The sequence below is a fragment of the Felis catus genome, chromosome B4 (assembly GCF_018350175.1).
Source record: "Felis catus isolate Fca126 chromosome B4, F.catus_Fca126_mat1.0, whole genome shotgun sequence".
In the NCBI taxonomy this organism is placed as follows: domain Eukaryota; kingdom Metazoa; phylum Chordata; class Mammalia; order Carnivora; family Felidae; genus Felis; species Felis catus.
Window position 1 is genome coordinate 105827835 of NC_058374.1, and position 27540 is coordinate 105855374.

General features: G+C 38.2%; 1 protein-coding gene and 1 non-coding gene across 3 annotated transcripts in view; both read left to right on the forward strand.

Annotated features, from left to right (window-relative positions):
* TMTC2 (transmembrane O-mannosyltransferase targeting cadherins 2) overlaps positions 1-27540 on the forward strand; it is a 404748-nt gene that overhangs the window by 284327 nt on the left and 92881 nt on the right. The window lies entirely within an intron of this gene.
* Positions 18024-18126, forward strand: LOC111561534. The gene has a single exon (XR_002744184.1). It is a non-coding gene; the product is annotated as a U6 spliceosomal RNA (small nuclear RNA).

The window sequence follows — 27540 nt, forward strand, 5'->3', positions numbered from 1 at the left end:
TGTGTTTTTTGTTTGTTTTTGTGGTTTAAAAATCCCCATAACAGGGACTCCTGAGTGGTTCAGTTGGTTGAGTGTCCAACTTTGGCTCAGGTTATGATCTTATGGTTCGTGAGTTTGAGCCTTGCGTCAGGCTTCCTGCTGTCAGCACAGAGCCTGCTTCAGATCCTCTGTCCCCCTCTCTCTGCCCCTTCTCTGCTCATGCTCCCCCTCACACTAAATGAATAAATAAACAAACAAGAAAAAAAATCTTAAAAAAACACATAACATAAAATTACCATCATAAACATTAAACGTTAAAAAAAAATTAAAAAAAAAAAAACACAAACATAATTGTCCCCAACAGTCAACCATTTTGTAGCATATGACAGGATTTCCTTCCTTTTTAAGGCTGGATACTGTTGCATTGTGTGTATATACCACATTTTCTGTGGTTTCTATTCATCTTCCAGTAGTCACTCAGGTTACTTCTGCCATGTAGCTGCTGCGAGTAATGCTGCAATGAACATGGGTGTGGACATAGCATTTCAAGATCCTGTTTCTGGGGCACCTGATTGGCTCTATTGGTTGAGTGTCCAGCTTCAGTTCAGGTCATGATCTCCTGGTTTCTGAGTTCAAGCCTCACATTGGGCTCACTGCTATCAACACAGAGCCTGCTTTGGATCCTCTGTCCCCCTCTTTCTGCCCCTCTACTGCTTGCTCTCTTTCTCTCTAAAATAAACAAACATTAAAAAAAAAGATCCTATTTTCAATGTTTTTGGATATAAAGCCACAAGTGAGATTGCTGGATCATGTGATAATTCTATTTTTGAGGAACCTCTGTAACTGTCTTCCATAGCAGCTGTACCATTTTGCATTCCCACTAAGAGTATACAAAGCTTCCAGCTTCTCTACATTCTCATTAACACTTGTTATTTTCTGTTTTGTTTTGTTTTGTTTTGTTTTCTATAGCGGCCAACCTAATAGGTGTGAAGTAACATCTTACTGAGGTTGTGATTGGCATTTCTGTAATGATTAGTGATGTTGTGCGTCTTTTTATTTGCTTGTTGGATATTTGTTTACCTTCCTTAGAGCAATGTCTATCCAAGTCCTTTGCCCATTTTTAATCAGATTGTTTTTGGCTGTTGGTGTTGATGACTTAGAGGAGTTATTTATATATTCTTGATATTATCCCCTTATCAGATACATGGTTTGCAGATATTTTCTCCCATTTCATAGGATGCCTTTTAATTTTGTTAATTTTTTCTTTAGACACACAGAAGTTGTTTAAATTTGATACGGTCCCGTTTGTACATTTTTACTTTTGTTGCCTGTCCTTTTGGTGTCATATCCAAGAAATTATTGCCAAATCCACTGTCATAAAGCTTTTCTCTTAAGTTTTATTCTACAAATTTTATAGTTTCAAGTCTTATGTTTAGGTTTTTAATCCATTTTGAGTTAATTTTTGTAGATGGTGGAAGGTAAGAATCTAAATTCTTTGTTTTGCACATGGATATCCAGTTCCCCCCACCCCCACCATTTGTTGAAGAGAATATCCTTTCTTCAGTTGCATAGCTTTGGCCATATACATCCGGGTTTATTTCTGGGCTCTCATTTTTGTTCCACTGTCTATAGGCCTATCTTTATGCCCATGCCCACAGTTTTTATTATTGTAGCTTTTTAATATCTTTTAAAATCAGGAAGTCTGAGGTCTGTAGCTTTGTTTGTCTATGTCAAGATTGTTTTGCCTATTTGGGGATCTTTGAGATTTCAAATAAATTTTAGGAAGTTTTTTTTTCTCCCTGCCCTCCCCCCCAAAAACATGCCATTTGGGTTTTGATCGGGGTTGCATTGTATCTGAAGATTGTGTTGGGTAGTATGGACATTTTAATAAGATCAACAGTATTAAGTGTTCTAAGCCATGGACGCAAAATGGCTTTCCTTTATTTCTGTTTTCTTTAATTAATTTCACCAATATTTTGTAGTGTTTAGTGTCGAAGGCTTTTCCTTCCTAGGTGAAGTTTATTCCTAAGTGTTCTTTTAGATGCTGTTGTAAATGGGATTGTGTTCTTAGTTTTATTTTGGGGTTATTTACATTAGCATATAAAAAGACACCTGGGGCACCAGGGTCACTCAGTCAGAGATCCAGCCTTGCCTTGGGCTCTGTGCTGAGCATGGAGCCTGCTTAAGATTCTCCTGCTCCCTCTCCCTCTGACCTTCCCCTGCTTGTGCTCACACATGCTCTCTCTCTCTCAAAATAAAATGAAAAAGCAATAAAAAAATTAAAAAAATAAAAGACACCTGATTTTTGCATGTTAATTTTGTATCCTGCAACTTACCTGAATGTGTTAGTTCTCACAGTTTTTGTTGGAGTCTAGTGTTCCCTGCATATAAAATCATGTAATTTGCTAACACAGATAGTTTACCTTTTTCTTTCCATTTTGGATCCCTGTTTTTTGTTTTTGTTGTTGTTACTTTGTTTTTAATTTTTCTTACCTAATTGTTCTGGCGAAGGCTTCCAATTCAACTACTATGTTGAATAAAAATGGTCAGAGTGGGCATCCTTGTCTTTCCCCTAATCTTAGAGGAAAAGCTCTGTTTTTCACTGTTGAGGGTGATGTTAGCTATGAATGTTTCACATATGACCATTATCTTGATGTATTTTTTTCTTACTAGTTTTTTGAGTATTTTTATCATGAAAGGGTATTGAATTTTGTGAAGTGCTTTTTCTATATCAATTTAGATGAGCATGTGAATTCCTTTGGGTTTTGCCTAGAAGGTATTTCTGCTTCACTTTATAAGGATAATTTTACAGAATATAAAATTCTAGGTTTGTGGTTTCTTTTTCTCTCAACATTTTGAATATTTCACTCTATTCTTACTTGATGGTTTCTGATGAGAAGGCCAATGTAATTCTTAATTTAGTTTCTCCATATGTAAAGTGTTTATGTGTGTGTTTTCTTCCCTGACTTCTTTCAAGATTTTCTCTTTGTCTTTGGTTTTCCACAGTTTGGATATAATGTACCAACACTTATTAATTTTGGAATACATCTTGCTCAGTATTCTCGGAGTTTTCTGAATCTGTGGTTTGGTGTCTGTCATTAATTTTGGAAAGTTCTTCATCATTATTATTTTAAATATTTCTTCAGCTCTGTTCTCTTTCTTCCCCTTTTGATATTGCTGTTACTCATATGTTACATATTTCGAAGTTTTCCCACAGTCCTTGTATACTTTTCATCCATTTTCATGCAGTGATGCATTTCAGTTTCAGAGGTTTATGTTGACCTATCCTTGAACTAATTGTTTCTTTCCTTGGCTGTGCTGACTGATCTCAAATGTATTCTCCATTTCTGTTATGATTTCTAGCATCTCCTTTTAATTCTTTCTTAGAATTTCTTTCTCTTTGCTTACGTTATGCATCTGTTCTTGCATGTTGTCTACTTTTTCCATTAGAGTTGTTAACATATTAATCATAGTTATTTTAAGTTCCCTTTCTGACAATTCCATCTGTTTCATATTCTAACATCTGAGTCTGGTTCTGACGCTTGCTTTGTCTTTTTGGACTGTGTTTTTCTTTCCTTTTGGCATGCCTTGTCATTTTTTTTTGTTGTTGTTGAATGCCAGACATGTTGAATTTGTAATGGGAATTCAAATTAATAGGCCTCTAATGTGAGGATTTATGTTAATCTAGCTAGTAGTTCAGCATAGTTTAGTATTTTCTTAGCTGTTGGAACTGGAGGCTTTAAATTTTTCTCAGGTCCTTGCTTTTTTTATCTTTTCTATTGGTGTTAGGCTATCTTTAGTGCCATTTCTATGACAGACTCTGTGCCTTGCAGCATTTCACGCATAATCCAGTATTATTGTACTAGAGCCCTTTTGTGATGGTGGTAAGGTAAGATGCGGGGGCAGTGTTGTGTAATCATTCAATTAAATCTCAGTCTTTCATTTGGCCCATGTCTCTGTCCCATGACCTTCACAAGTTTCTCTGCTTATGTAGCTACTCCCCTTTCACCACTTCCCATGAAACAAAAAGTGGGGAAGAATATGAATAAGAAGAGTGTCCTTCCTCCACAGCTCTTGGAAAAGGCTCTGGTAAAATCTCTCACTCTGGACAGGAAGGCTTTTGTTAATGAGAAGGCTCTGGGTGTATTTCACAAGGGTTACTCTCCTTCCCCTGCCCTCACAGGAGAGGATCTTTTTTGGTTCTTCAGTATGTAAACTGCATCGGGTTCCTGGAGTTAAAGACCATGAAAGGTTGGGAGCCCATCAAGGACTGTGACCTTTGGGAATCTCTCACTTGCAAGCTAGTTCGCACTCAGCCTCCAGTAAGTCTTCAAAATTAAGTGTGCCTACCAGTTTATGGTTCCAGGGGCTTCTGTGTCTGATAAGCAGATCTCAGCTAAGACTCTCTCTGTGTCTGTTCTGTTTCTTTATCTCATTCTGAGTCCATATCTATATCTATGTGTGAGTATATTGGGAATCACATGTTGTTATGGGATGTGTTATATATTTTTGTTTTCCTATGGTATACTGTATGTAGCAAATACTCAGTAGATATTTTCTTAATATTTCAAAATTATAGAAACAGATATTTAGAAAAATTTATTTGAAGATGAAGCTTGCCTCTCTTCTCCGTTACCACTCCATCACATTAGAGCGGATGCACTTCTATGAATACTGACTCTGGATCACATGGAGTATTCTACCACTTACTAGTTCTGTGATCTTGGTCAAGTTATTTAACTTCTTGGTATCTCATTCTACTTATATGTATAATGAAAGCAAAAAGATTTCCTTGTTGAGAGGTTGGTCAGAAGTTAAATGAGTCTATGGGGCGCCCGGGTGGCTCAGTCGGTTAAGCGTCTGACTTCAGCTCAGGCCATAATCTCGTGGTTTGTGAGTTCGAGCCCCGCGTTGGGCTCTGTGCTGACAGCTCAGAGCCTGGAGCCTGCTTCGGATTCTGTGTCTCCCTCTCTCTCTGCCCCTCCCCAGCTCATGCTCTGTCTCTCTCTGTCTGTCAAAAATAAATAAACAAAAAAAATTTTTTAAAAAGTTAAATGAGTCTATATGAATATATAAAAGCATTTAGAACACTGACTCTCATGCATATTATAAGGACTCAGTAAATGGTAACCATTAGCAGAAAGAACAATAGAATGACTCTTATTCAGTAAAATCTTTATGTCTTTGTGTGACATAGAACATTGTTTATTATTTGGCTGCTGCCTTTCTTGTTGGGCCTCATCAGCCATTACCCCTACAATATTAAACTTCTGATAACTCCTTAAGTGTGTTACATCTGTTCATTCTTTGTCTTTCCCAAATACACTGCTGCTGTAGCCTGGGATATCTTTTTCCTGTCTCCAGTTGGCAAAGTCCTACCCATCCATCCAGTCTCGACTTTAACACTGCCTTTCATAAAATAGAATCTTCCAGACAGCCTTAGTGGTTCTCTTCCAGAGTTTTTATTGCATGAGTACATGAATATCTAATAAATACTGATATATTACTATTATTTGTTTTGTTTGTTTGTTTTTTAGGCAGTCAGAGTAGGGACTCTGTCTCTTCATTACTCTTACTGGCTTGGTGTTTAGCATATAGTTATTCAATAAATACTTATTGAATGAATGTAAATAAAATGACTCTGAAGCAGGGTTCACACACACGTTCTGTCAGGGCAAAGCACTGACTGCACATTACGACCCTTTCCTATCAACTCAATTCTTCCATTAGCTGTGCTCCCGTGATAGTAGGTCCATCACCTTCTATTCTTGTTAACTACTTTCCTGTCTGTCTTCCCCACTAGAATGACAGCTACATTAGGGCATCAGTTCAGGCTTTCTTATTTTTTAAGATGCTAAGGGAGGATTTTGTACAGCAATAACTGTTGAATAAATAAGTTTTTTCAGTGTTGCATGGTGGAAGAAAAGGCAAAAGAAGGAAGAATAAAAATTTGAAAGGATAAATGGCAACAGTGTGGTTTATATAAGTAATTATAAAGGAAAAACTTGATGGTTGAAGTAGGTTAAAGTAAGTAAAAAGTATGAGAATTTATATTTTTTGTTTCATTCTGTTGCTTAAAAATGTCAAAGATCCTCAACATTAAAAAGGGATTAAAGAGTGAATTTAAAGGGTCAAATAGATGGAAAACAATCTTTTGTCATATGAAATAATTTTTCTTCCTGTTGTCTCAGTAAAAACACTACAGTATTCCTATGAATATAGAAATCTTGATCATTATTGAAAGATGGGAATGAAAAAATGCAAAATTTAATATATTCTTTTTGTTCCATTTGATAACATAGTGGAATGTGATCTTCTGGATACATATTTTGCTCTGATAGCCTTAAAATCTAATCTCAGCTAAGTGCTTATATATCACTCATTTCAGAGGGAACTTGTAGAATTTCGTGAACAGTGTAGTGATGATAATGAATATGTGTTCTTCTGACAGGTGTAACAGAATACAGATAATCCTCTGTTCTTTTTTTTTTTTTTTTAAGTACAATGTATGGCAGCCAGGAATAGTATTATCTTTTATAGAAATTATCATAATATTTATATATTTTACTTGAAGAATCAGCTTGACATATCAGTTTGATAGGATGGTGAGCAATATGAACAATTCCCTACTGAAAGTGATTAAATTGAATTTACACTAATGGCGATTATAGGAGAAGCAAGCTTTTCTTTTTATGCTTTTGCTATAGTTTTGCTGAAGTTCATTTTTTTCCTGTTTTTTTTTAAATTTTATTTTTTATTTTTTTAAATATACATCCAAATTAGTATGTAGTGCAACAGTGATTTCAGGGGTAGATCCCTTAGTGTTCCTTACCCATTTAGCCCATCCCCCCTCCTACAACCCCTCCAATAACCCTCAGTTTGTTCATTTATTTAAAAAAAAATTTTTTTTTAATGTTTATTACTGAGAGAGACAGAGAGACAGAACAAGTGCTGAGGAGGGGCAGAGTGAGGGGGGGGGACACAGAATCCGAAGCAGGCTCCAGGCTCTGAGCTGTCAGCACAGAGCCTGACATGAGGCTCGAACTCACAAACTGGGAGATCATGACCTGCGCCGAAGTCCGAGGCTTAACCGACTGAGCCACCCAGGCGCCTCATAAAGTTCATTTGTGATCTTAGAAAGTGATAACTTCCAATTAACATAATCTCACTCAATTTGGAACAAATATTAAAATAACTACTGTATTAAAAGACATTTGAGAAATCTTTATTTAGGCGGCTCCTAGGTGAGTATCCAACTTTGGCTCAGGTCATGATCTCATGGTTTGAGAGTTCGAGTGTCAGGCTCTCTGCTGTTTGCGTTGTAAAACCTCCCCCTCCCTCTCTCTCTGCCCCTCATCTTCTCATGTGCACACGTGCTCTCTCTATAAAATAATTAAACATTTAAAAACTTTTAAAAGTTAATCTTTATTTAGAACTCTAAGGGCTTAAATTTTTTTTTTTTAATGTTTGCTTATTTTTGAGAGAGAGAGAGAGAGAGAGAGAGAGGAGAGAGAGAGAGAGAAAGTGAGCAGGCGAGGGGCAAAGAGAGAAGCTGACAGAGAATCTGAAGCAGGCTCCACACTGTCAGCGCAAAGCCCAATGTAGGACTTGAACTCATGAACCATGCAATAGATCGTGACCTGACCTGAACTTAGAAGTTCAACCAGCTAAGCCACCCAGGTGCCTCATGAGGAATTTTTAAAAATGTTATTGTAGGTATCCAAATATCTGTAAAATGAATGGATTTGTACTATTCTTATAAGCCACCAACATCGAAAATAGTCACTATCCCTGAAAAAAAAATATGTCCTGTCATATAAAACATTAAAGATAATGTGATTTATTGTAAGTGCCCCTTGTATAGGCACATAGTTTATAGTTTTCCTGCTCCTCTAACTTCGTTTGATCATTAATCTCGTTAGTCTAACAACAACCCGAACTACCTTTTCTACTCTGTTCCTTGCTTATCCTTCAGGACCAAAGCTATCTGCTGAAATAATGTCTTCTATGGGTATTTTCTGTACTTCCTATTACTTTCCTATCCATTGCCTATCCAGGACGTCTTATTTCATTGCTTGTTTAAAATTTTTTTTTAGTGTTTATTTATTTTTGAGAGAGAGAGAGAGAGAGGGAGAGAGAGAGAGAGAGAGAGAGAGAGAGAGAGAGAGAGAGAGAATGAACAGGGGAGTGGCAGAATGAGAGGGAGACACAGAATCTGAAGCAGGCTCCAGGCTCCAAGCTGTCAGCACAGAGCCCAATGCAGGACTTGAACTCACAAACCACAAAATCATGACCTGAGCCAAAGTTGGACGTTCAACCGACTGAGCCACCCAGGTTCCCCTCATTGCTTGTTTTTAAAAACAAAGAAATATTGGGGTGCCTGGGTGGCTCAGTCAGTTGAGCATCTGACTTGGGCTCAGATCATGATCTCACAGTTCATGGGTTCGAGCCCCATGTCGGGTTCTGTGCTGACAGCTCAGAGCCTGGAGCCTGCTTTGGATTCTGTGTCTCCCTCTCTCTGCTTCTCCCCTGCTCATGCTCTGTCTCAAAAATAAAGAAACATAAAAAAAAATAAAATACTAACATGGAAATCTATAGCCATTTACTTTGAAAAAGTAGTGTGAAATAATAGGACAGGTATGAATAGAATTGTATTTTGATCAACTAAAATTTTGCTTCCATCAGATACCAGGTATCTGAATATTGAAATCATAAGATTCAATTATAATTCTCCTACTATCTTATTATTATTCTAACATTGGTAGCAGATTGAACCATGCCAAATACCAACCTGAGCTTGTCAAGTCATGCCAGGATTTCAAAGAGAAAGTGGACCTTCTGGAAAATACTTATTTCTGGATGAGGAGAAATGTAGTCTTAAACTGTCACCAGTATTTATATGGGTTTCCCAGTTTTATCAAAAGTGGTCATAAGTTATTTTTACTTCAGTTTTGAGCTTTCGTATTCTCCCTGTTTTGTCTTTTCTTCAAATTCTCTGAACTCAAAAGGTAAATTTTGCCTATGACATTCTAAGACATTTCAGAACAAGGAACAATTTGGTTGATAACAGTATTTTGAATCATAGAGTTCTTCATGTGGGTGTGTTACCAGAATACTATTTAAAATACTTGGAAAAGAATCATCTACTTCCATGACTTACCTTTGAACCAAAAAAAGTTCTAGTTAAGAAGAGAACCAAGTTTTTCTTTGTGTGCTTATGATGTGTTGCTGTGCTATGCTTTTTAAAATAGATTTCAGTTCACTTAATCCTTTTAAGATATTGAACAGTAGCTACTGCTGTTTCTATTACACAAACATCATAATAGCTAACATGTGTTGATCACTTACTATGTACCATGCGCTGTTGTAAGAGCTTTGCGTGATCTGTCTCAGTTATAGACCTTATCAGGAGGTATCATTGTTAATCCTGCGAGGTACTGAATTTCTGGACACTTTAAACAACTTGTCCAAGTAGCCCAGCTACTCAGGGATTACTCTTGAGGTGTTCACACTCAGATCTATGTGATTACCAAGCCTGCATCCTTCTTTCTATGCCAGAGCTTCTCTCTCTCTCTCTCTCTCTCTCTCTCTCTCTCTCTCTCTCTCTCTTTTTTTTTTTTTTAACGTTTATTTATTTTTGAGACAGAGAGAGACAGAGCATGAACGGGGGAGGGTCAGAGAGAGGGAGACACGGAATCCGAAACAGGCTGCAGGCTCCGAGCTGTCAGCACAGAGCCCGACGCGGGGCTCGAACTCACGGACTGCGAGATCATGACCTGAGCCGAAGTCGGCCGCTCAACCGACTGAGCCACCCAGGCGCCCCACTCTCTCTCTCTTTTTAAGTAAGCTCCATGCCCAGTGTGGGGCTTGAACTCATCACCCCAAGATCAGGAGTCACATGCTCTACCAACTGAGCCAGCCAGGCACCATTATATAACACATCTATGCTTATTTTAAAATAAAAATAGCTTATATTTTTCCCCAACTCTTCAAAGTACCATGTTTGTGTTTTCGTGACAAGGCACCCATACCCCCAAAGTGCACATGTATTCCATTTTGAATATTTGAGCAGGTCAGTGTATTTCTTCCAAAGCCACCTCTGTGTGTGTGGCAGTTGTACAAGGAATGGTGTCAAGCTGAATACACTGCCCTCGTGTTTACCTTTGCGTTGCTTTGTCAAAAATGCCCTTAGGATGGGGTGTGTCAAATCAGTCCCTCTTGGGTCTCGCAGATAAACTTGCCAACTCAAATGTTAACCTTCAGAACTTGATGAAGACAATTCAGGAGGTTGATGGTTAATGAGCTCTGTGCGGCCTTCATCACACATTTTTCCTACCCAAGTCAAGAGGGTCTGAGATGTTGACAGTGATAATTGAGCCTCGAGCCGAACTACTATTAAATTGTCTATCTGGAGGCAAAGAAATTCATACGTTCTGTTCTCCATCTCCATGTCACCTCTGTAGTCAAGTTTTCCTATTAGTGGCCTATATTTTCTTGTGATTTTACACATTTTCTCTGACTGTAAGAGAGAAAGAGAATTTTATTTTGTAATAATGCCAAAACCCATGTGTGTATGTGTCAGCACACTGGACTGCTAGGACTTGGGAACGAGCCAGTTCGGCGATATGCTTGTCATGCGCATTTATACATACAAACTCGTTCTGCTGGTAATGTGCCAGCCTCTGACCATTTGCTGCGTGTGTGTGTGTGTGTGTGTGCGCGCGCACGTGTATTTTCCCCTTTCCACCTAGTTTAAAGATTCCTGTAATCTTATATGTACTACCTCTGGCTACTTCACACTCTAGAAGTTCAAGTGAATGAGTGTTGCTTACTAAATGATGCTGTTTTCGTGATGTCATTTTTTGTAAGTCACAGAAAATTATTACTCAGGAGTTGGCTCAAGAATCATTAGGCTGCCAGAAAGTAGATATTTGCTAAGTTTTGTTGTTGAATAACCTTATTTTACCATACAGATGTGTTCTGAGTTGGTTGATATCAACTTAACCTTTGTAGTTGCAGGTCCTTTGATGGTAGAGTAAGGAGAAAATTCTCCATTAGGCTGACTTGCTAAATAATTTTCTTAATTTGGATCTTGTAAAGAGAACTTTTAAGCCACCAACACTTGGACTGAGCAGATAGTTGTCTTGGTGCCTGGCCAGCCTTCCCTCCATCTGTGAGCCAGCTGAAGTATGCCACCTCCTTTCTGAGACCTCCCCTGACTCACGCGGGCAGAATAGATGTCTTGGTTTCTGTTTTCTCCTTATGTACCGAGCATATGTCTAACAAGAGCCCTTTTAAGTATTATCTTGCAATTGATGAGGACCTGCTTCCAGAGTCACCACGGTATTACTCAGTTTCTAAAAGCAGGAGTGATCATTTATCTTCACATTTCCAGTGCCTGGCACAATGCCAGGGATATGGTAGGCACTCTGTAAATACGTGATGAGGAAGGGATGGATGGGTGGACGGCTACTCTGTAGAGCTCATCTTTAAGCAGCATCATGATTCTTGGTAGTAAACTTCAGGACCGAGATTATAATATAATGACACAAACTTTGCAGCCAGATGGTCTCTGTTTGAACCCCAGCCCTGACAAATGTAGCATTTGCACCTTGGGCAAGGTACTTAACCTCTCTGTGCCTCAGTTTCCTATTTTATAAAACAGATAATAATAGTATCTCAGATGTAGTTTGGCAATACACAGAAAGTGCTTGGCATGGTGCCTGGCACATAGTGAGCCGCTCTGTAATGTTTCTGTTCTTATTGTATAACCTCTAAGAGTAGAATTGTTATGTGCTGAGACAACTGACTACTTGAAAAATGTGTTTTGGGAAGCAGAGATGAATGGAAACTTAATTATGCTTGACAAATAGCCCATGGTCTTGTGCTGTGGAAGGATATCTTTATTAATGCCCTCTTTGTTAGGAGTGCGTTGAGGGATGGAAAGCTGAGGTCACAGTGAGACCTCACTGATGCTGCTAATGGAGCCTGGAAGTTTCATCTGGTGGGTCATGGCAGTGCTAGAAAAGCCATAGTTTGACTCTTCTAATTTAGGTGAACACTTGTGAGAGGTAACCAAGAATGAGTTTAACTGCAGAATATTTCTCCAAACCAGGAAGGGGGGTGCTTTTATTTTTATTCTGGAACAGTGGGCATAGACAGGGTAGTTTCAGGCAAACCAGAGTTCTTTACTCATACAGCATACACTTCCAATATACATGTGGCCTGGATGGTGTAGGAATCTTTCTAGTATATTCTACCTTTGAGAGGCATCTTTACCTTGAAAGTACTCTCAGATGAAGATAAATGGATCGTTTATCCCAACTCCATTGATTTTCATTGATTTAGTGCGTAAAATAAACTACAGTTGATTTAAGGTCTCAGCTGCTATCAACAATCTCAGTGTCAGCTCACTGGCTCTGGGGGAGAACGGTCTATAATACCTCTTCCCTGTCATAGATTGAAAAGTGGTGGAAACAAAAGAGGATGGCTTGAATTAAGAATTTGGTGGTTCTTGGGGCACCTGGGCAGCTCAGTCGGTTAAGCGTCCAGCTCTTGGTTTTGGCTCAGGTCATGATCTCACGGTTCATGACAGCACAGATCCTGCTTGGGCTTCTCTCTCTCCCTCTCTCTCTTCTTCTTCCTGTCCCCCTCCCCCTCCCCCTCCCCCTTTCCCTCCCCCTCCCACCCTCCTTCCCTCCCTTCCTCTCTCTGCCCCTTCCCTGTGCTCTCTCTCAAAATGAATAAATAAACTAAAAAGAAAAATTTTTTTAGCTGTCCTTTAATCTGAATTTTTAACCAATGATTACATTCCTGCATCAAATTTCATTTTTTAAGTGGGGAACTGTAACCAATAGAGCTCTGTTAACCCAGGTGCTTTGATTGACTGACAACAGAGGGAAATGAACCTGTTTTGGTCAGCACCCCACTTAAATCATCCAAGAATTTTGCCTCTAAATAAATTAAATAACTCTGTATATCTTTTACTGCTGAAGCTTTATACAAAAAAAAAAGTATAAAATTAGGGAGTTATTTACATCTGGCTTTATCCTCTTGTGAGAGCATGTGGATTTGAGAGCCAGTGGCACCCTGCCAGTGACAAATGGAGGCACAGAGATTGCCTTCCCATCATCCGCTACCTTTTATGGTGTCGAGGGATTTCTTGCTCTCCTTTGTGACCCAGCTGCAAAGCAGCTGTTGTTGAGGCTCCTGCCTTTCCACTCTCACAGCGCAGCGTTCCTAACCATCCCCATGGGATTTAAGCTTCTGCAGCAAGTGTGTCTACTCAGCTGTGTGAGCCAAGGCCTGCTGGGGGGGATGGGGGGAGACCATCCGCAGAGCCGCTTCTCATGCTGTTGCTCAATAGTTTGGGATGGAGTGATCCGGCCAACTCATGAAACTGGTCATGACAAACAAGAAGCGCTCACTGCACAAAGAGCGCAGCTGACTGGTTGGACTGGTTGAGAATAGCTAACATTCAGGGGCTTTCCAGTTGCACAAATTCCCTAAATGGAGATCAAATCACATTGACCACTTTATCCATCCTAGTAGTTTCCTGCTGGAAACCATTTTTTTATGAACTTTTGGTGCCATCTTATGGACCACAGAATGCTAATAAAAATTGTGATTTACCCCCTCTGGTATAATGGAGGTGTTGACAATAATGACAGTAGGGGTGACGTTTTGGGTATCACTCGTGCCTCACCATATGATCAGATTTACCCCCTGGAGTCTGCGCCTTTGCGTGACTAAAGCAACAATCTCAATGAGAGTATGCATTTGAGAAATGGGTTTTTAGGGGCACCTGGGTGGATCAGTTGGTTAAGCATCCAACTTTGGCTCAGGTCATGGTCTCACAGTTCAGGAGTTCTGCATCGGGTGAGCCCAAGCCTCACATCAGAATTCTCTTTCTCTCTCTGCCCTTCTCTCTCTCTCTCTTTCTCTCACTCTCAAAAGAAAATGTTTTTATTGTTTGCTTATCCAAGACATTTAACACTTTTACGCATTTATGACCACCTACTATGTATCTGGCCCTTTGCTAAATGTTGATCAAACGATTCTCCTAAAGTCGTTTACAAGTAGAAGAGATGATAATTAGAATATTTAAGTTGAGTATCACAACAAAAGTAGGAATCGATCATTGTTAGAGCATCTGAAGGAAAAGACTCAGTTTAAAGAATTCTGGACAGATTTAATTTGACCAAGACCATAATGGGAAAGTTATCTAAGACATCTAAAAATTAATTGGGGTTATTTTCCCTTCTAATTTTCACTTGGAAACCAAGGGAAAAAACTTAGGCCTTAATTTTTACACCTCATTGTAACTTATGTTTTGATTTCTATGCTCTTTTTCAGACCACTCAGCGTGTCTCCTCCCCTTCTGCTGACATTGTCCCTTCCCCTCTCCTTCACAGCCAGACATTGACAGAGTTGTCTATAATTGTGGTATCCACTTCCTTACCCCCACCCCTCACACTTCCCCCAATTCCTTCTGGCTTCAAGACCTATTGTTTCATAGAAACACACCTTACTGAGTTTACCAGTAATCTCTGTGTCACTAAATCCAGTGGATGATTTTTCAGCATTTGACATAATTGACTATTTCTATTTTCTTGAATTACTGTTTTACCTTACCTTCAGTCAGCCCTTTAGGTTCAGCCTTATTAACCAGCTGCATTCAAAACTAATCTTATTTCCTTATCCTAATGTTCTTCCATTATTTACAAGTTATTGTTATTTTGTTTTTTGGTTTTTTTGTTTTGTTTTTGTTTTGATTTCACAATCAGGATCCTAGAGGTCATCTTGTTATTACCTCCATCTCCCTCCATCGCCCTCTCTCTCCTATTCATCATGTAATTTTGTCTGTACTATCTAAATATCCCTCGTGTCAGTCCAATAATCTTTATCTCCATTAGCAACCCCATCACTCTTTTTTAAAAGCCTGGACTAATCTGCCTCCATACCTTCTGTTCCCATTCCAACCCAGTAATCATGCTGCCCTCAGAGTGATATTTACAAAACAGATAATGACACATTGCTTCTTGGAACCTATCCAGTCAGGTGTACTCTACTTTTCACATGACCCGCCTTTTATCCTTGTCTCCCTCATCCAGGCTCTGCACAGTGGTTTTGTATTCCTGCCTCAGAGATTTTACCTCTGCTGTGTCTCTACTTTTTCTCCCCTTCAGCTAGTTAATCATATACCTCTTTCACATTTTTAGAGCAAAGAGCAATAAAGGAGCAGTGTTCCTTTGAACACCTTTTCTGAGTATTTGGCTAGGTCAAATCACCTGTTCTCAATGATATTCCACACCCCTTGTTTCTCTTTTTTTTTTTTTTTTATTTTTTTTTCAACGTTTTTATTTATTTTTGGGACAGAGAGAGACAGAGCATGAACGGGGGAGGGGCAGAGAGAGAGGGAGACACAGAATCAGAAACAGGCTCCAGGCTCCGAGCCATCAGCCCAGAGCCCGACGCGGGGCTCGAACTCACGGACTGCGAGATCGTGACCTGGCTGAAGTCGGATGCTTAACCGACTGCGCCACCCAGGCGCCCCTCCACACCCCTTGTTTTTCATCGTGCTTATAACAACTGTTGTTTTGGAAGATTCACAAGGGCAAAGATTATGTTTTTTCATCACAATTGTTAACACAGTGATAGGTACATGATAGGTACCCAATACATATTTGTTGAATTAAGAAAATCAATGAATAAATTTAAGGAATTGATAAAAGTTCATTATTTTAATTGAAAACAGATATTTTTGGAACTGCCTGAGTGACTCAGTCGCTTAAGCATCCGACTTCAACTCAGGTCATGCTCCCATTGTTTGAGGGTTCAAGCCCTGTACTGGGCTCTGTGCTGACAGCTCAGAGCCTGGAACCTGCTTCAGATTCTGTGTCTTCCTCTCTCTCTCTCTCTCGCCCCTCCCCTGCTTGTGCTGTCTCTCTCTGTCTCTCTCAAAAATGAATAAACATTAAAAAAAAATTGGGGGGAGCCTGGGTGGCTCAGTCGGTTAAGCGTCCGACTTTGGCTTAGGTCAAAATGTCACAGCTTGTGAGTTCCAGCCCCACGTCGGGCTCTGTGCTGACAGCTCAGAGCCTGGAGCCCCTTCAGATTCTGTGTCTTTCTCTCTCTCTCTGCCCCTGCCCCGCTCACACTCTGTCTCTCTCTGTCTCTCAAAAATAAATAAACCATAAAAAAAATTTACAAAAAAATTTAAAAAGAAATACTTTCTAAAAAAATTTTTAAACACATTTTTTCTATTTTTGTGATTTAAAGGTAACCTACACACATTACTCTAAAGTCTAAAAATAGCCAGTTTTAATATTTAAAATGGTTCACATCATTTTAAAGTAAATTGGGAGTGCATGGGTGGCTCAGTCTGTTGCGCATCCAACTTCGGCTCGGATCATGATCTGCCAGTTCGTGGGTTCGAGCCCCACGTCGGGCTCTGTGCTGACAGCTTGGAGCCTGGAGCCCACTTTGGATCCTGTGTCTCCCTCTCTCTCTGCTCTGCCCCGCTCATGCTCTGTCACTCTCTCCTTCAAAAATAAATAGACATTAAATTTTTTTTAAATAAAGTAAATTGTTTGGATATATTTATCTGTAATGTAGTTATAAATTTGATTCAAACAAAATTTTTACTTCACCACAACTTCATCAGACATTTTAATAAAATATCTGAATATTATTTTCATCAACCAATACTATAGATGGAGAACAAATTATGGTAATATGTGGGTTTTAACTTGACATTGAGCTTAGTATAACAAGGCAGTGTAACAGACTAAGGAATTTGCCCAGATGGAGTTTAAGATGTGGCTGTATCCTATCAAATTAATTATCTCACACTGAAATGTTACTTCAGTGTGTGTGGATGACCTCTTTAAGCTTGAAGGGAAAATATGCAAGTGAACAGATGTAGAAAGGAAATGAAAACTTGTAACAGGAAATCTGAGTAAGCTAAACACCTTCAGTTATATAATATTTCAGAAATTAGCTATTTGTATTTGAACCTTAAAATCTAACTTTTTACTCATAATGTCAATGCTGTCAACAAATAGTTTAAATTTTTAAAATTATTTTAAGTATCTATGAAAAGCAAGTTAAAGTTATTTTAAAATATATACTTTTTCTTTTGTTGAAAGCATTGAAATCTAAAAGTTATTTTTCATTTTTGTCTTTTTTCTTTTCTTCCTCCTTCCTTCCTTCCTTCCTTCCTTCCTTCCTTCCTTCCTTCCTCCCTCCCTCCCTCCCTCCCTCCCTCCCTCCCTTCCTCCCTCCCTCCCTTCTTGGCATTCTTGCAGGTTTTCTTCCTTTATTTATCATGCAGGGTACCAGATATCTGTTTGTTTTTTTTTTCCCCTCCTTGCCAATGCTTGGTCTGCGGCCTCCTATCTGCCCAGTCTTACCTAAATTAGTTCTCCGTACTCTTGCTCTAACACCTCAATCTAGTAGAACTTGATTACTCCACAGTGCATTCACTTTCCTAACAACACCTACCCTTTCCCACGTGAATAAGTCAACATGCATTCACTTAGGTGCCAGAAGTCACACATGTGGAATAATCTTTGACTTCTGTTTTTAGGTTATACCCATACCCAATCTATCTTCTACGGATTCCAGAGCTAACCACATCTTATCACTTCCACTACTTTCACCCTAGTCTTTTTTTTTTTTAATGTTTATTAATTTTTGACAGAGAGAGAGCACATGCTCACATGCGAGTGGGGGAGGGGCAGAGAGTGAGGGAGACAGGGGATCTGAAATGGATTCTGTGTTGACCACAGACAGCCCAAAGTGAGCTCAGACTCGTGAACTGAGAGATCATGACCTGTGCCAAAGTCTGACTCTTAACCGACCCTAATCTTTTTCACGGAGTATTAACCATCTAAGAAGTCTCCCAGTTTTCTCTTCTGTGCCTCCTACACTTTTCCACCCAAAATGTAAAGTGATTTTGTAAAAAGGTAAGTTGGATCACATTGTATCTTTATGTAAATTCGTCCATGGTTTTCCTTCCTAATCAAAAGAAATTCTGGCACTTGTTTTAGTATCACATACACTAAAATTGAACTGATACAGAAAGGAATAGCATGGACTCTGTGTAAGGATTACACACAAATTCGTAAAAGGTTCCATATTTTTTGAAGTTCTCAGAGTCTGATCGACTCTGCTGATTAACACCAAGGAAATGATATGAATCAAAGCAACATGTGGTATCCAGTATTGAAGCCGTGATTTTCACTACCAAAAAAGAAAAATTAATTCCAAACGACTCCTAGGCCCTACACAATCTGGTCCTTTGTGCCTCTCACACTCATTTCCTGTGATTCTTGGTGGAAATTACCCCATTACTGCCATATTGGTTTTCTTTTTAAGTCCTAACTCTAAACATCCTAAATCTTTGCATGGTTCGCTTACTCCTTTACTTAGGTCACCTCTCAAATGTCACAAAGGTCTTTCTGGAACAATTTATCAAATATCATTCTACCCTTCTCCCATTTGTATATTGTTCTCTTCCCTTAGTATGTATTAATTTTCACCAAAGTACTTAAGAGTAATTGACAGTGTCACCTCCGGATGTGTAAAACTATCCATTCCATCACTAGAATATGAACTGCAGGAGGGCAGAAACTTTGTCTTGATTACCAAGACCTGGAACAGAACCTGTTTCATGGCAGTTCTATGAAGTGATATGTCACATCTCTGAATCTCTTACCCTTTTTTAGTAGGCTTATTTCTACTGTGTTCTCAAGACAATTGAGTTGGACAGGAACACAGCACTACCTTTTAACATTCTGCTCTAGATATGTACTTCTCTCCCCCTCAGTCTTGAAATACCAAGGGATGGGGTGCCTGGGTAGCTTAGTCAGTTAAGCATCCAACTCTTGATCTCAGCTCAAGTCATGATCTCAGGGTCGTGAGTTCAAGCCCCTCATTGGGCTCTGCACTGGGCATGAAGACTACTTTTAAAAAAATGTAATTAAGACATAAAGTACAATTTCCAACCTACTTATTTCATTTAGCAATGGGTCATGGAGATCTATTATAGTTTACATAAGTTTTTGCAAAATTATTTTAGTAGTTACATAGTATTTCATTGACCTTTGCTTAACCAAGTCCATGCTGATGGACATTGAGTTTGTATAAACTGTACTGCAATGAAAATGAATAGCTGCTTCTTGGCATTTATATTTCTTAGAACCAATGCCTAGAAATAGAATTGTCTGGCCAAAGGTGCCGGGTGGCTCAGTCTGTTGAGTGTCTGACTCTTGATTTCAGTTCACATCATGACCTTCTCAGTTTGTGGGATCAAGTCCCACCTTGGGTGCTGGGCTAACAGCATGGAGCCTGACTGGGATTCTCTCCCTCCCTTTCTTTCTCTCTGCCCTCCCCAGCTCATGTGCATTCATCCCCTCTCTTGCTCTCTCTCTCAAAATAAATAAACATTAAAAAAAAAAAAAGAATTGTTTGGCCAAAGTATATCTATGATTTAAAAGCTTTTGATACATATCAAATTGCTCCCAAGGAAGGTATTACCGCATTTTTATTATTTTTTTCTATGTGTTAAATGAGTACCTGTTTTTTATGAATCCACAGCAGTATTTAATTCTGTTATTTTGTGGAAACTTCACTGATAGATGAATAATGACATCTCAGTGGATTAATTTGTATTTTTAGGTAAATTGAATATTGAGTAAGTTGACCATGTTTTTATAGGGATTTTAGCCATTATTTTTTGGTATTTGCAAACTGCTTATTTGTGCTTATTATTCCTATAATATATATGACTTTCAGTCTAGAGACTCAGCTGTATGTGGACAATCCACTTCTTTATCTTACTTGAATGAAATTCAGTCCATTACAGTCTTTCATCCCACTTGGTCAGCCATTTAATTTCAGCTAGTTCCTGTGGCCTCTTCCCCTTCCAAAGGTTCATGTAAATCTGAGAGGCTCAATGCTGTTCAAAAAAGCTGGGAAAGAGACTGCCCTGTTCGAGTTGGCCTAAGTTGATACCTTTAACTTGAAGTCTGATGGCTCAGCAGTAGAACTTGGGATTTGGTTTCAGGGAAGTTTGCTCAGTTTGGGAGTTTTTGTTCTGGGATCCAGCCTTGCCTAGGCAAACCACAGATCATCCTTCCCTGTGGAGTTCTTGCCATGCACTCCATATGCTGCCCCTGATCATTGTGGGGCACTCCCTGTCACTGCTAGCTTCCCTCAGTGTCATTTGACATAATTTTTCAATGAGCTTAGGCCTTATACAAAATATTCCAAGTGTATTCACGCAACTTCTGCTTTGGGATGTTTAGGAAAAGAGGTCACTAAAGGCCTGGAATTTATAGAAAGGGGGACTTGGAGGACAATTTAGGGAGAGAAAACATAAACTAGTATCAGTAAGCTACTCAGCCACATTAATTTTTCTGTCTTATTCTATTGTATTTTAAAGCTTTTTAGAAGAAATATTATTCCATCCCTAAAAAAAAGTCATGGTCAAATTTTAGGTGTCTGATATTTTGATGGGGGAAATATAGTAGTATGGAGATGAAATATTTCTTCATGAAAGTTACCATGTCCCCTGTCCTGTTACTTTGCTTCTAACTAGAGTTAGCTCTGGTTGATAATATATAATGACCTGGAGGGATATGAGAATTAAATGGTTTGATATAAATCATCTTCATTTGTAAAAGTTATTTGAAGTGCTGGTCATTTTTAAATGATTTTTTTTTGTATTTTGAGGAGGAAACACTTTTATTTCCTAAAGACACTTCATATATAAACACTGTGGTGTTAAGATAGAACATCAAATAATTCTCTTTCCATTTGTAAATGATGGTCTTCACAAATTAACCCTTCAAGAGTATCTTTTTAGTTACTTTTTGCACTCATCAAACCACCATCCATGTTTAAACAACACGTTTACCAAGCTACACAAGCTTTTGGGCCTGTTTTAGCTACTTCCCTTTCTTAGGTATTGTCCATATAGGTTGACAATTGAATGTGAAATGAAGATGTGAATTTCATTGGTTGTGAAAAATGACCAGCATTCCCAATTATCAAACATCTTCAAAGAGTAAACACTAAAATGTATGGAAATGGCTGCTAGATATACAACTGCAGGAAGCTTCCATACTGAACTTACAGCAGCCTTTCAAGAAGAAACAGGGCCACTAGAGGGAAATTGTCTGGTTTGTTTTTTGTGTTATTCCAACTGGTATTCTTATGAACACTGAAGACACAGATAGTCCCTGGTTACAATATAAATATTTGGTTGAAATTGGGCTTGTTCTAAGGAACTGTTTTTATGGTTTCATAGACAATAGTTCATGTTAAGTTTCCAGATGTGAAATGGAAAAATTACTGGTTTGTGCACAACTCTGTACTTTAGTGACAATGTGTGAACATGTGAACTAAATAACTAAGGAGTAACTATAAGCTGTTAAGTTACATAAAGACAATAGTGAAAGCCTGTTAATTTATTGACTGGTTATTATATTTATCATATATTTGGATGACTATTGAAGGACAGGTGAAGTCTTATGGGAATAATTTGTTCATAGAACAAGGTTAATAACACTGATTATATTCATATTTAAATATATTTCTATATATTTAAATATATTTTATATTAAATATAAAATAATATTTTATAAAACTTTTTTATATATTAAATAGATTTTATATTAAATATATATTTATATTTATAATGTGATGCAATAATGCCAAGTCTTGATGTTTTCTGGTATCATTCAGTAAAATAGTTCCGAGCTAGGGATCAGGACATACTTTATGGGGAGTGGTTGATATTGATATAATGGCTAATTTATTACTAAAAATATATATACAAAATTTGTGGCACGGTTTCCTTTTAAACTAAAATAATTCAAGCTAAAGCCATGATAGTATAATTCTCTCTTATACTAGTATTCCTGCATGCTCTAAGTGGGAGTTAAGAATGTTCGGGGTAGGGTATGTATGTATATAAAAATATTTATGTATTTTCATATTTGTATGTTTTGTAGTTGGGAAAAGTATTAATCAGCCATCAGAAGAGGTGCTGCTTGCCTTGTACATCCTCTTGGGTGGGCACCTGCTTCTAAACAGTGGTTGTAGCATTCAGTTTAATTAGAAAACAAAGTAAGGTGAAAATGAATGCCATACTGTATATAATCCCACAAAGGCTATATAAACTTTACTAAATATTTATCTAACATGTATACATTTTATTGCTGCCAGTCAGAAGAGGACCTGACAAGGCCTAGTCCTGACTGAGAATGATTTTTCCATGAGTTTAGATAATATTATCTGTGTGTATGTTGTTAATACTCAGTATAATGTTACAAATAATATACTAATGTAAATATAATGTAAGTATACTGACAGTCCAAAGCCCTAATTCCGGGATATAGGTGCAGCCCTTGTCCAGGAAAATGTCTGTTCTCTCTTTTTATCCTGCTTGCGCTCTCCTGGTCCCATAGCCTTCGTGCTGCTCAAGGTCCAACTGGTTACTTCTCAGCACCGGCACTAACTGCAAAGTGCCTAACCTAATCTAGGACTATTCCAAGTGCTGATGTTAAAATAAGAAAGAATATTTACCAAGAATTCTGTTAGCTCTGCTTTATGTCCTTGACTTCCTAATCTTCTGCATTGTCAGTTGCTCTTTTTTTTCAATATACTGGGTTTTTGCTGTTTTAACTGACTTGTATGTATGACTGAGTGGTCATGTCCAAACTCTAAATACTTACCTAGAATTACAATTTTGCAAAAATTAAATGTCCACTTTCCAGCCACTTTATATATGATAGGACTTGGTCCAGTATCCCAGGGTTTAAGTTGTATAACTAGCACAGTAGTAATAACTCTTTTAAAAATAATCATATCATCATAATTAAAAGAAGAGCAAATTACTGGCCATTGGAGCCATCACAGAAAGCTTTATAGAAAAGTGAGGCTTCAGTCAAGTCTTGAAGCATAAAATGCATATGAGCAAGCAAAAAAATAAGCAACATTATAGACTGGAAGAAATAATTGAGGGAAGACGTGAGGAAATTGGCCTGATAAGGTATAAGAATTTATCTAGGAAGACTTGAGCTACATTATGGAAGAGTTCGGACATTAAACTGATTATTAAATAGAATGAATGGAAAGTAGGAGCTATTAACATATTTTTGAGCAGGAGCTCCTGGGTGGCTCAGTCTGTTGAGCATCCAACTTGTGATTTCAGCTCAGGTCATAATCCCAGGGCCATGGGATCAAGCCCAGTGTTGGGCTTTGTGCTGAGCGTGGAGCCTGCTTATTAAGGTTCTCTCTATCTCTCTGCCCCTCACCCACACTCTTGCTGTGTCTCTCTAAAATTAAATAAAATAAAGTATTTTTGAGCAAAGACAGCTTAATTTAAGGAATATTAATCTGGTGAAATGAAGCTCATTGAGTCAGGACATCTGAAATCTGTATCATGGTAGGTGTGAGGTGAGAGGGGCTTTTATTTGAGGTAGGGAGAGTTAGGAATGAGAAGCATTTTATAGACAAATTGTGAAATTTAGTTTCTATCATGACATGAAATTCTGAAAAGCATTTTTGAATTTTGGTAATTAGGAACAAGATAATGGCAGTGAAACTGGAAGGAAGAATTCTTTTGAAACGATAGAAGGACGAAAAATCAAAGAATGTCAGAGGTTTATATGTCAGATCTGAAGCTAGTTATTTCCATATGACCTATGATTATTTTTTTTTAGCAACCCTCCAAAATTGATTGGTATTACATTTACTTTCCCAAATGAGGAAGAAGAGATGTTACAAACGATACTCAAAGTCACACAGTTAAATAAGTAGAACCAGCAAGATTCAAACCCAGGCTTGTTGTCTCTGGGCCAGCTTTCAATGAGAATTGGAGAAATTGTTTGCCCACAGTGCTCTGTGACTAATCCGCCTGCTGATGGGGTTATGTGTTCAGTGTGTGCCTCTTGCAACTAAGACTTGAGGCCAAGCACTCTGTTGTTCACAGTTATACCCCCGTTACTTAGAACTGTGCAAAGCAAACAGTAGGCCTTCCGTAAATCATTTTTAACCAACAAAAACAAAGGAACAAGCACATAAATAAGTCACAGAGATGGTGGTAGAAACTGAGCCTCTCAACTCACATTTCCCTTATTTGTCACAGCTGACCACAGTCCCTTTTACTTGGTTTTCAGAACCACCACACGTGTTCAAACATCAGCCAATATTCAAAATGAGTAATGGTGCTTGATGTGAGGAGTTTGTACAACCAGTGGCTACTCCACAATGCTTGCTTATAGAAAATGCTGACAAAATCTAAAAGCACCAAGAAAAACCTGCTGAGAAATAACTTTTTCTTCTTATCCACTTTCTTAACTGCCACCCTTCCAAAACAATAATAGTTGAAAGAAATAAATTGGATTCGACATAATATTCCCTCCAAGGCACCATGATTTCTTCCCAAGACCTAGTAATGTATGTGTATGGCTGACTTTTGCATTTGCTTGACTCTTGATTTTATATACTCTCATGAGGATTTAACTTTCTTCCTCATTATTTGGCACTTGACTAAATAAATAGTGATCAAAGCAGAAAGATAGGTTTTTGCATGATGGTTTGGTACTCCCCCTAGAAAGAATGTTCTGGCCTTCAGTGTGTTTATTTTGCATCTAGGAGATGTTGGGACTCATTGCCTTTAATAACTTAGTCCACTGAGCAACTAGAGACCATTGTCTTTTGAGATCTGATGCATGTTTTTAACGCTATATACTATTTTTTTTGCCAATGGACTACATACAAGGATTTTATAACCCCATTTACTGTGACATTGATAAATGAGCCAGTTTCTTCTCTATCCTGAAAAACTTAAGTGGAAGAAAGTTCACAGATCCTTTGTATCTTTGCATATAACATTTGTACAGACCCTTTACTGATGATAGTTTTTATTTTGTGTCTTTTATTATCTTTTTGAAATTCTTAGTACATCATTTTCTAATGGTTTAAAGGCTGACCTTGTGTTTCTGAGACTGTGTATATAATAAACATATTCTTTGACATTCGGAACTCTGCTATCTATTGCATACTATATGTTCATGTATATATGTATATTTAAAAAATAGTTAACATTTATTACAAACTTATACCCAAGTACTATAACAACTTTATATATATCGTCTCAGATAACTCACTAATCATATGAAACAGATTTGACTGTTATCTTCTTTTTTAAAACAGTATACTTTATTTTTAGAGCAGTTTTAAGTTGATAAAAAAAAAATTGAGGGGTACCTGGGTGGCTCAGTCAGTTAAGCGTCTGGCTCTTCATATCAGCTCATCATGATCTCACTGTCCGTGGGATTGAGCCTGCTTGGGATTCTCTGTCTCTCTCCTCTTCTCTCTCCTCTCCTCTCCTCTCCTCTCCTCTCCTCTCCTCTCCTCTCCTCTCCTCTCCTCTCCTCTCCCTCCCTCCCTCCCTCTCTCTCTCTCTCTCTCTCTCTCTCTCTCTCTTTCTCTGCCACTCCCCTCTTCTCTCTGTCTCAAAATAACTAAATAAACATAAAAAAAAATTGAGCCAAACATGCAGAGTTCCCATATACACCCTTACCCTCCTACCACCCTACAATTATCAAGTTGCATTAGTGTTGCACATTTGTTACTATTGACGAGCAAATACTGGTGCATTATCATTAAAGTCACCGCTTACATTCGGGTTCACTCTTCGTGTTATATATTTTGTGGGTTTTGACAAATATATAATGACATGTATCCACTATTACTGTGTCTTACAGAATAGCTTCATGGCCCTAAAAATTCCCTGTGCTCCACCTATCTTCGTATAATAGAGAACATTACAGCTAAGAGATGAAATAATTTACTCAGGGTCACATGGCTACACACATGGGGGAGCTGTTCTCCCTGCCTAGAATCTATGATCTGAACTAATACATTATACTGCCTGATTCACTAGAGTTATGTGATTATTTTAAGGAATTCTAGCTTTGTAAGATTCTTGCCAAGTCTTACTTACTTCATGGAAGTATGCTGTGTGGGGGGAGCATTTTGCCTATACTTTCCTTTTTTTCCTTTGAAGTTAAAATGTCGTGAGAAATATTGCAGGGAATAAACTTTTCAATTGTTAGATATTTGGTGAGAGTTGTGAGTTAAAGAGAAGTTATGACTGGAGTAGCAATGGAGATGTCAGATGTCTGTTGTCTATAGCAGAAGCTGTATGTAGGCTGCATCCTCCTGGCTAGGGCAATGGGTGAATAAAGGATGTAGCGACAGTGAATTTAAAAAAAATTTTTTTTTTAATATTTATTTACTTCTGAGACAGAGAGAGACAGAGCATGAGTGGGGGAGGGGCAGAGAGAGAGGGAGACACAGAATCCAAAGCAGGCTCCAGGCTCCGAACTGTCAGCACAGAGCCTGAGGTGGGGCTCGAACTCACAAACCATGCGATCATGACCTGAGCCGAAGTCGGTCGCTCAACCAACTGAGCCACCCACGCGCCCCACGACAGTGAATTTTTTAAGTGAGTGAAATGAACAAATTTTTTTTTTTTTAATGGGTGAATGAGCAAAGTTGAATGGAATGGAGGGTATTAGATTAATTACATACCTTTACCTTCAGATGACGTATCTCTCTAATGGTGGTTTAAAAAATATATCTGAAGAAAGAAAACAACATTATCTGAAGTTCATGTGGTAGATAGTGTGTGTATAAGTTAGAAGGAACAGGGAGATAAGATCATTTCTCTTTACTCTCAGTGCCTGTTGCCATTCTTAGTCAGCATGGACCTTCATTCCAACCTTGCAGGACAAAACAGACTTGCTCCAGGAAAATTTTTCTCGGGGCTCTTCTCCTACCTCGAGCTACCCCTTTGTATTACTCTGTAGGCAATTTTGGTTCAGAGGCTATAAGGAGGTAAAGAATATATAGTTTAGGATCTGCCGGGATGGATATTGTTTCATGAAAAGTTGGTTGATTGCTTATGAGCATTCCCCCCTGTTTTTTTGCTTATTTTCTTCTAGGCATAATGGTAATGTTTGCTAAAATTAAAACTATAGCTAGGAAGAAGTGTTGGCCTTAGATTAAATCCTGGTGTAGGAGTATTTTAGTGCTGAATGACATCAGCAAAGATAAGCAGTAGTTGCTTGAGAGGCAACAAACTGTGACCTAGTTTCTTTATATGTAAAGTAAGCCATTAGGATAAAATCATCTCAAAAGCTAAAATGCCCAAGATTCTTTACAAGGAAGAAGAACTGAAGAGGAAACAAATCGAAAGAAAATAAAATAGAAAATGAAAATGATGTTTTCCACCATTCCTTAAAATTATCTCATCCTTTTGGTTTTCATGAAACCATTTTTTCACTTTTTTCTCTTGCCTTCCTGGCCTCTTCTCTGATCTCTTTGATCAACTCTCTCACTATCTTTTCTTCTCATCTTGGTGTTTCCCAAGATTCTGACTTCAGTCTTCTCTCTTGGCATATTCTCCTTATCATCCTTGTTTAGATAAAAACAAAACACTTTTTTGTGTGTGTGTGGTGATTACCAAGTAGACATCAG